At 39.5% G+C, this 11,052-nt stretch overlaps 1 non-coding gene across 1 annotated transcript; it reads left to right on the top strand.

Moving 5' to 3' along the window:
* Positions 1 to 10,463: 10,463 nt before the first annotated feature.
* Positions 10,464 to 10,570, top strand: LOC141694436 (small nucleolar RNA R71). Its single transcript, XR_012563743.1, has one exon. It is a non-coding gene; the product is annotated as a small nucleolar RNA R71 (small nucleolar RNA).
* Positions 10,571 to 11,052: the final 482 nt, after the last annotated feature.

Here is an 11,052-nt window from a genome sequence, read left to right as displayed (position 1 = left end):
ACATATTCTTTTCACGTTCGCTTTCTTTTCGAAATCCTTTACGTTCCTTTACGTCTTTTACGCTTCGGTCCTTGGCTCCGCTTAGGATCCTTAATGGTTTTCTAATCGCGCGGTCTTGTCTCCGACATTTTTATAAAATTGAGAAATTCATGTTTTGACTTGAAATTTTTGTAGAGGTTAATAAACTCTATTTCTTTCTCTCTGTAAAACTTTCATGATTTTTGAATAATTTTAAGTTGATCATTTCTATTTCCAAAGTTCGTAATTCGTAGCAGTTTTTGTCGTGTAAATTTCTTTTACTAAAATGATCAAAACTTTTGATCCGTAAAGAGAAATCAAGAAATTCAAGCGCCTGAACGATTCTTATAACATTGTCTATCATAATAAAGTGTTACTTTTTAAGAAAATATAGTTTATACATTCGGGAACTTCTGTAGAATTTTTAAATTGTGTTTTGTTCGTTTTTACGAGGTTACGATTACGATTCGAGTTTCGTTTACGTCTTAAATCATCATTCAATCACCAACAACCATCATATCATCATCTCAACACTAACTCTTCTCATGAACATCAACATTCATCAACCTTAAAACTAATTAACTAAACATCAAGATAATAGGAAATCGACCACTAAAACTAGGTTTATAACTATGATCTCAAAGTTTCTTTAAATTTAAACCTCAAATAAATATTTGTCAAAGTTTTATACCTTTCTTGATAGCTTGTGATATGTTATTGATGATGTTGGAGTCTTGGGGATTCTTGGTTGAGTTTAAGGAACCTAAATCAAACCATAAAAATCAAGAAACCAAGAAAAGTTACTATTCTTAACTATTCATTATCACTTTTCTTGAATTTATTTCATCCATCAAACCTTAATAGAATGATCTCAAAAATTTATCTTACCATGGTTTAGGATGTATGAAGCTTGGGATTTATTTGTAGAATTTTTCCATGGCTCGAAGTGGGTGTTTGAGTTTTGATTCCTTGCTTTTCGTTGATGAAGCCTAATGGAAGAAGGAAGAGAGAAGAGAGAGTTTTGTTGATTTCATGTAAATGCTTATTGTTGTGCAAGACACGCCTGTACTTTAATAAGACTAAGTCAAATTGACAACCCTAAATAAGTTGTATTGTAATCTTAGTTTGCATTTTGTACTTGTAACATTTAAAGTCTGTAAAATGTCAAAGGAGCCGATTGGAGTCATTTTCTTTAAACACTATCAAGCCTTATCTGCAAAAATATCAAAAAGATCGTGCCTCAGAAGAATTATTAAGAAGCTTAGAGTTAAATAAATCTGTTTTGGGAAAAATGTTCTAACTACAAGTCACATATTTGGTGTTATAAAGAAGTCATTCGAGAACTCCAAATGACTTATCGAGAAGTCAAGAAAGCTACCAGAGAACTCAGAGAGATATCGACAAGCCAATTGAAGATATGAAGATTGGAGATATCGACAAGTCATTTCTTCACTAGAGAACTATAGAGATATTGACAAGTCAAATATCACTAGAGATCTCTGAGATATTGACAAGTCAAAATGTTACTAGAGATCTTAGAGATATCAACAAGTCAAATATCATTAGAGATCTCTGAGATATCGAAAAGTCAAAATGTCATTAGAGATCCCAGAGATATCAACAAGTCAAAGTGAAGACATGAAGCTGAGAGATCTCGACAAGCCAAATTCTCTTATAGAGAACTCAGAGACCTCTACAAGTCAAATCATCTACGGAGAATTAGAGATCTCGATAAGTCAATATACTTATCGAGATGTCAAGACCTCTATATGCATACCTGGAGATCTCGAGGTAAAATCTCAATGTACAATTTGCAGACCAGTTCAATATCCAAAATTAACAATCAACAAACAATCCAACCAGTTGGATTAACAAGTCTACAAAAAGCAGCTTGAAGAGTGTATAAGATCAAGGGTAAAGATTAACTAACAAAGGAAGATCAAAGTTAACACAGTATGCAAAGATATGCTAAGCCAGAAATGAAAGATATACTTTTCCTAAAATGGATATGATTAGTGACAGTTTACTAAAGTGAATAGCATCTCTTATTATACACTATGTAAACCAGCAGTTAACCAAAAATATAAAGTTAACACTGGTCCTTTGTTAGGAGTAACAATTAGATCATGAATTCTTGTATTTCTCTCAAGTAGAAGCTAAGCTCTTTATCAACAAAGAGCCTAGAAATTTTGTAGCAAAACATTATTAATTTTAATATAAATTAACTGAGTTTTGAAAGATCTGTGTTATTCATAGATGCATGTTTAACTTCTGTTATAACATATTTTACTATAAGATTTGATTTACTTTGTTTAAAACCAAAATAGTTGAAGAAAAACATAAAAAATTAAAACACGTTCACCCCCTCTGTGTGTAATTCATTACCTAACAAGTGGTATCAGATCAATATCTAAACAAATTCAAGATCTTGGAAGAATGATGTTAAGTACAAAACACGCGCTAATAATTCATGCAAGTATACGCGTTCGCAAGTAATATAGAATAATTTCTAGTTCATTCCCACAGAGACTCAGACTAATTATGCTCAATTAACACTTACTCACCAATGTATGATTATTTCTCAATATCAAGACAATAGCACGTAGATTGATTAACTAATTATTAACTATAATTAACTATGAGAATTAAACACTTAATTGACACTTGAATTAAAAATATTAAACACACATGAGATCATAACTTCACTACTACTTCCTTCAATAGTTATTGTTATTACCCTTAGCATGTAACGGTGATGATATTAATCGAACAACACGAAACTGATAAAAGCCAACTTTCGTTGTACTAATACCATTCTACCAAACATCCACAATTAAGATAGAAGTTGAATAGGCATCAATTATGTTGAGACCCTATATGTCTACAGAATTTGACAACATAACGATTTAAGCACAAGTTATTCCTTATGATTACACAGGGCAAATAAAACGGTTAAAGCTACCCACGAATCATGCATACACATACATGAACCTATGCTAGCATGGCAAGTTCTAAACCTCAAGATCAACCGTCGCTTCACAAGAGATTAACACCCTATCTTATATGTTCGTGATACACATAATACGAATAAGCACAACCTATGCTAGATATCATACAATCATCACACACTAAGGTATTAAACAACTAACTAAAGAATTCCATAGTAAATCCGTTACGACCCCATGATCACGATTAGCCTATGATAGAACTCATCGGCACCATGGGTTCATATGAAAACATGCTAATAACATACAAGATAAACTAATAAAAATACTTATTAAAACCAGAGTACGTCACAAGAGTAATAAGGTTCAAAGTAAAGAAAACTAGCATCCACTGATACAACGAATAAAAGAATCACAAGAAAACTATGCTTCCTCTTCTTCGTTGTGATGTGCTAAAACGGTCTTCTTCCTTCTCTCCTTGCTCCTTGATTGATACCACGACACTTCGTGAAACGTCTATGAAAACTACTTATATAGAATCCCTACAAGTCCCAGCTATCTCAGAAGTCGGAAGTCCAACAGAAATAGAACTCTAAAAATCAGGATTTTATTTCGCGACCCTGAGCGGCCGCCTAGCAATCCTGAGCGGGCGCCCAGCATCCTGAGCGGGCGCCCAACACCTCACTGGAAAAATTATTATTTTTCTCCTGTGTTCTGCTCCTAACTTCCCACTTACAATGCCAAGCACTCCTCTACGCTTATTCTTGATGAAATCTCCCCTGAAACGCAAGTTATACCCTGAAATACACAAACACTAGAAAAATGCATCAAATACACAAAATACTTGATTTCAAGACATCAATTCAAGCCATTATAGGATGTTCTAAGTTGTATAAAATTCCACTTATCACACCCCCAAGCTTAAATCAATGCTTGTCCTCAAGCGTCACAAACTCAAAAATAAAACAAAAAACATGCATGAATATGCATCGATCCCCCTCACAATGACTAAACCAACCAACTCATGACATCTCAACAAATGCAATTATATGAACTAACTATCATGAATATGCAACTACATAAGACACACACAAAAATATTCCTTAACTACCACCCCCAAACATAAAATCTTCACTGTCTCCAGTGAAGGTAGTAGAAAGGAACACAGGGTATACCTACTCGGAGAAATCATCATCATCACCCTCAGAGGGTGGAGTATCAAGAGGCGGATAAGCAGAGTCCTTACCAAAAATGGGCCACTGGATGTCGGCTCCAAGTCCTCTGAAAGCAGTCCTAAGTGCAAGGGTGAGCTCCTGAGCAAACCTACTCTGCGTCTCATACATCGCATCCATCCTCCTCGACAGCCTCCTATACTGGGCATCAGCCATCCCAGCACCCTCTTCAGCTGTAGAAGAACCTGCCTCATAACGAACCAGCCTAGCCATGGTAGCACCAGCTGCTAGACGTCCTCCTGGAAGACGATAACCCAACCCATGCTCCTCTGGCTCTCCACCCGTCCACTCCTGCATCACATTCAGAGTCGCTGAATTAATAGGAGCGGCCGACATCTGCAACTGCATGTGAGAAGGCCAATGAACTCCCACTGCTCGGCATAGCTTCGTGACATTAGATGCATAAGGGATGTTCATGTGCTTCGCTCCCCTCAAAAACTTCAAAATCCCTTGGTAGATAAACTCACCAAGGTCCACATAATACTCCTCATTCAAAATACCCCATAACAACCGTGCTCGCTCAACTGTAATCTCATGTGCATGTGAAGTAGGCAGAATATAAGCATAAATAAAGGCATTCCATGCACGGGCATAACTACTCATCGCAATCGCCGAAAAAGAACGATACTCGTTAGTTCCCATTTTGAACTTCCACACTGTGCCCGGCCGACAGAGAGTATCACAAATCAAATCCAAATCAAAATCATCGGAGGTCTTCTCATTCCAATTCTCCTCCATGGGCTTCCGCTGTCGCTGTCCAATCACATGGCGAATCACCTCTGGATGATAATCCACAGTAAGCCCATGAACAATAGTGAACCCATTCTTCTCAGCCTTTGCGTTCGCATAAAACTCGCGAACCACGCTCATCGGAACCGCCTCTGGCGACTCACAAAAAGAAATCCACCCCTTTTCAGCAATCATCGGCAACAACTCACCATCCCTCCCCGATGGTAAGAATCCCCTCTCCTTCAAAATCGGCTTAGCCAGAAGCCTAGTATACTCCTCCTCAGTAGCCCTATCAAACAAATGAGGCCTCGCAGCAGTTCCCCTCGAAGAATCAGCAGTAGGAACGGTGCTGCTGCTATCAATAGTTCGGGATCTCTTGGGTGCCATTAGAACTGAGAAAAAGTGTGTAAGAGTTGTGCTTTGAGTGTGGGAGAGAGTTTTAGAGTTGAAAGTATGTGGGACTGTATATGGAGGAGTTGTATGTATATATAAGGTATGAATTAGGGTTAAAAATTGAATAGGAGTGGGGTTTTGTGGGTAAAAAATGTCGGTAGTGGGAAAAGAATTCGTGGGTTGTGGGATATATTTTTGTTTTAAAATTTTTTTGATTTTTTTTGGATTTTTTAGAAGGCAGAAATTTTTTCTAGCAGCGGGTGCCCAGGGGCTTTCTGGAAAAAAAATTTCTTGCCCTGGTTTTTCTGATTTTTTTATGGTTTTGGATAGGTTACAAACTTCTAAGGATTCCTATAGTCACAAATCATGGGTTGCCTCCCAAGAAGCGCTTCTTTTTCGTCATTAGCTTGACGTAGGGTACCTCGCTCAAGTTGACAATAAAACGGCACTAACCACTTCCCGGTTTGCCGTGTCCCCAGAGTAATGCTTCAATCGCTGACCATTAACCTTGAATGCTTGGCCCGGATCATTCTCAAAAATCTCCACCGCTCCATGTGGAAACACAGTTTTGACAATAAAAGGTCCAGACCACCTTGATTTCAACTTTCCAGGAAAAAGTCAGAGACAAGAGTTGAATAAAAGAACTTGTTGCCCCGGCACGAATGACTTAGAAGATAGCTTCCTGTCATGCCACCTTTTCACTTTTTCCTTGTACATTTTGTTGTTCTCGTACGCTTGGAGTCGAAATTCATCAAGTTCATTTAACTAAAGCATTCGCTTCTTCCCAGCTGCATCTAGATCAAGGTTTAACTTCTTCAACGCCCAATAAGCCTTATGCTCAAGCTCCGCAGGTAAATGACATCCCTTACCATAAACAAGTTGAAACGGGGACATCCCAAGTGGAGTCTTGTATGTTGTTCTGTAAGCCCAAACAACTTCATTGAGCTTTAAAGACCAATCCTTCCTTGACGGACAAACAACTTTCTCTAGAATGTGCTTGATCTCTCTATTAGACACTTCAGCTTGACCATTCATTTGCGGATGATAGGCAGTAGCAACACGATGATTCACATTGTAGCACTGCATCATTGAAGTGAACTTACGATTGCAGAAATGCGACCCCTCATCACTTATGATTACTCGTGGCGTTCCAAACCTTGTGAATATCTGCTTATGGAGAAAATTCAACACTACCTTCACATCATTTGTCAGTAGAGCCTTGACTTCTACCCATTTTGAGACATAATCGACTGCCAACAAGATGTACTGATTATTACAGGATGAGACAAATGGTCCGATGAAATTGATCCCCCAAACATCAAAGACCTCGACTTCAAGAGTCACATTTAACGGCATCTCATCCTTCTTCGTAAGATTCCCCACTCTTTGGCAACGATCACACCTTGAAACGAACTGATGTGCATCCTTAAACAAAGTAGGACAGAAAAAACCTGCTAGCAGAATACAAGCTGCTGTCTTTTCACCACCATAATGTCCACCGTAAACTGTGGAATGGCAGTCTCGTAATATCCCCTCCGTCTCACAGAATGGGATACATCTCCTGATGATCTGGTCAGCTCCTTGTCTAAACAAATATGGTTCATCCTACATGTACCACTTTACCTCATGGAGAAACTTCTTCTTTTGAGCTGTATTCATATTAGGAGGCATTATATTACTGACAAGATAGTTCACAATATATGCGAACCATGGCTCTTCCTCCTGAACTGCAAATAACTACTCATCCGGAAAAGATTTATTGATCAATGTCTTATCATGTGAAGTAGAATTGGGATTCTCCAATCTAGAGAGATGGTCAGCTACTTGATTCTCAGTACCTTTTCGACCCTTGATCTCTAACTCAAATTCCTGTAGTAAGAGCACCCAACGAATAAGTCTAGGCTTCGAATCCTTCTTTGAGACTAGATAGCGAATGACAGCATGATCAGTGAATACTGTCACCTTTGTCCCAAGCAGATAAGATCAATTTTTTTTAAAACCAAAGACTATAGCTAAGAGCTCCTTCTTAGTAGTGGTGTAGTTCATTTGAGCTCCATTTAGAGTCTTAATAGCATAGTAGACCATATGAAAAAGATTATTCTTGCGCTGCCCAAGAACTGCTCCCACCGCATAATCACTCGCATCACACATCATCTCAAAAGGTTCTGTCCAATCAGGTGCTGTAGTAACCGGTGCAGTTATTAAACTCTTCTTGAGAGTCTCGAATGCTGCCAAGCATTCATCATCAAATTTGAAATGCACAACCTTCTCGAGCAAGTTGTACAATGGCTTAGATATCTTCAAGAAGTCCTTGATGAAACGCCGATAAAAACCCACATGGCCAAGAATGCTACGGATTCCTTTCACAGAAACAGGTGGTGGAAGATTTTCAATGACTCCCACCTTGGCTTTGTCCACCTGAAGACCCTTGATAGAGACCTTATGCCCAAGAATAATGCCTTCATGCACCATAAGGTGACATTTTTCCAAATTAAGCACCAAATTAGTTTCCACACACCTTTTGAGCACCGAACGAAGATTATTCAAACATTTATCATACGGAGAAGTCGTCCATGAACACTTCGACATTGTTTCCAATCATATTAGAGAATGTAGCCATCATACAGCTCTAAAAAGTTGCAGGTGCACCATATAAGCCAAACAAAACTCTGCGAAAAAAAACATGCCAAATGGACAAGTGAAGGTAGTCTTTTCTTGATCCTCTGGTGCAATGCAAATCTGATTATACCCCGAATAGCCATCCAGAAGACAATAATACTCATGACCAGCCAACCTGTCAAGCATCTGATCAATAAACGGAAGAGGGAAGTGATCCTTTCTCGTGGCTTTGTTCAACTTCCTGTAATCCATGCATACCCTCCATCCTGTGACTGTTCGAGTGGGGATGAGTTCGTTCTTCTCATTTGCTACCACAGTGATACCTCCTTTCTTAGGTACATGTTACACGGGGCTCACCCAAGAACTATCAGAAATAGGATATATGATTCCTGCATCTAGCCACTTCAAAATTTCTTTCTTCACCACTTCTTTCATGATAGGATTAAGTCGTCGCTGTTGCTCAACAGTCAGCTGACTACCTTCCTCTAGCAGAATTTTATGCATGCAGTACGAAGGGCTGATCCCTTTGTTATCTGCTATAGTCCATCTGATAGCCGATTTGAATTCTCTTAAGATCCTCAAGAGCTTGTCCTTCTCACTACCTGAAAGGTCAGATGCAATAATAACAGGTAAAGTAGATGCATCACCTAAAAAAGCATACCTCAAGTGTTAAGGCAATAGTTTAAGCTCCAAAGTAGGTGATTCCTCAATAGATGGTTTGAGCTTTCCTTCAGCATTCTTGAGATCAGAAGTACCAAGAGATTCAAATGGCATGTCTAGCTTTCGCCTCCAGGGAGAAGCATTTAGATATTGTATTTGCTCATTGCCATCCTCATCGTCACTGTCAAACTCCCCTACTAAGGCCTTCTCTAAGGCATCAGACATTAGCATATGATCAAGTTCTGACGTTACCGCCGAATCAATCAAATCCACCTTTAAGCACTCATCGTCTTCTGTAGGGAATTTCATCGCCTTGAATACATTGAATGTCACATCCTGATCCTGCACCCTCATAGTAAGTTCACCTTTCTACACATCTATTAAGGTACGGCCTGTAGCCAAGAAAGGACTTCCCAAGATTATGGGAATCTTCTTATCTTCCTCGAAATTCAAAATGACAAAGTCTGCAGGGAAGAAGAGCTTATCCCTCTTTACTAACACGTCCTCCACTATGCCTCGTGGATATGTAATAGAATGATCAGCCAATTATAAAGACATATAGGTAGGCTTTGGATCAGGCAAATTCAACTTCTTGAAGATAGACAACGGCATCAGATTGATGCTTGCTCCCAAATCACAGAGGCATTTGTCAAAAGACAACTTGCCAATGATGCAAGGAATGGTGAAGCTACCTGGATCTTTAAGCTTTGGAGGTAGTTTTTGTTGCAGCACAGCATTGCACTCTTCCGTTAGAGCAACGGTCTCAAGGTCATCCAGTTTCACCTTCCTTGAAAGAATACTCTTCACGAATTCCGCATAACTAGGCATTTGCTCCAGAGCCTCAGCAAAAGGGATGTTAATGTGAAGTTTCTTGAACACCTCCAGAAACTTACCAAATTGCTTATCCAGCTTTTGTTATTGCAATCTCTTAGGGAAAGGTGATGGAGGATAGAGCTGTTTCTCCCCTGTATTACCCTCAGGTAGAGTGTGTTCAATAGTAGTCTTCCTTGGTTCCGCCGCTTTCTCCTTTTGCTTCTCTTCTTCATCCACAACTTCAGCTTCTCCGTCCTTCGCTTTTTTAGCATCAGCAACTTTTCCAGATCTTAAGATAACAGCCTTTACTTGCTCCTTAGCTTCTTTTCTACCCGACACTTCAGTATCGCTGGGAAGTATGCCAGGTTGACGATTGAGCAAGGCATTGGCTATTTGACCGATTTGATTTTCCAAGGTCTTGATAGAAATAACCTGACTTTTGCACAATAGCTTGAGTTCCTCGAAATCAGCACAAGAAGGTGAAGCAGCACCTCCTTGTTGAGGATATGATTGCCTTTGAGCATAATGTTATGGTTGCTGGAATCCAGGTGGATTAAACTGCTTACTGATAGGCTGCTGATATGGTTGCTGAACAGTAGTCTGAGTATTGCTCCAGCTGAAATTGGGATGATTTCATTTGTTAGGATGATAAGTAGCTGGCACAGGCTGCTGTGGACGCTGATAATTGTTCACATACTAAACAAATTCATTAACAAGAGAACACTGATCCATAGCATGAGAACCTGCACAAAGCTCACAGACCATAGCTATCTGATTGACTTCATAGCTAGCTAAAGAATCGACCTTCAAAGACAGTGCTTGGAGCTGCGCTGTAATAGCTGTAGCTGCATCGACTTCCAGAATACCTGCTACCTTCCCAGGCATCATCCTTTGAGTTGGGTTTTGATGCTCATTTGTAGCCATAGTTTCAATAAGATTATAAGCCTCAGTATAGCTTTTGGCCCACAAGGCGCCTCCAGCTGCTGCATCGAGCATTGGCCGAGATTGGGCCCCCAAACCATTATAGAAACCGGTGATCACCATCCAGTCAGGCATACCATGATGCGGACACTTTCTCAACATCTCCTTGTAGCGCTCCCAAGCTTCGCACATAGATTCTGTTGGTTGCTGCGCAAACTGAGTAAGAGCACTCCTCATAGCTGCAGTCTTCGCCATTAGATAGAACTTCACTAGAAACTTTTGCACAAGATCTTGCCAAGTAATGATGGACCCAGCTGGTTCAGAATGTAACCAGTTTTTAGCTTTATCCCTCAGAGAGAATGGGAAAAGCCTTAGCTTGATAGCCTCATCTGTCACACCATTATATTTGAACATACTACAGATCTCGACAAAATTCCTGATGTGCTTGTTGGGGTCTTCAGTCACAGCACCTCCGAAAGAAACGGAATTCTGCACCATCTGAATAGTGCCCGGCTTGATTTCAAAATTATTGGGCTCAATAGCCGGATGCATGATGCTTGACTAAATGTCATCAATTTTAGGCCGAGAAAACCCCAAAAGAGCTGGATCTGCCGGAACTATACGATCACCCATGATTACTGGTTCTTTCTGCTCACTCTCGTTATCCAAATCTTCAAATTCTATCTTCTCCAGAATATCAAGAACTGAGTATGTCTCCTCAG

Source organism: Apium graveolens, chromosome 10, assembly GCF_009905375.1.
Source record: "Apium graveolens cultivar Ventura chromosome 10, ASM990537v1, whole genome shotgun sequence".
Classification (NCBI taxonomy): domain Eukaryota; kingdom Viridiplantae; phylum Streptophyta; class Magnoliopsida; order Apiales; family Apiaceae; genus Apium; species Apium graveolens.
Note: the sequence above shows the minus strand (reverse complement) of the source record. Positions and strands in the feature narration are given on the sequence as shown.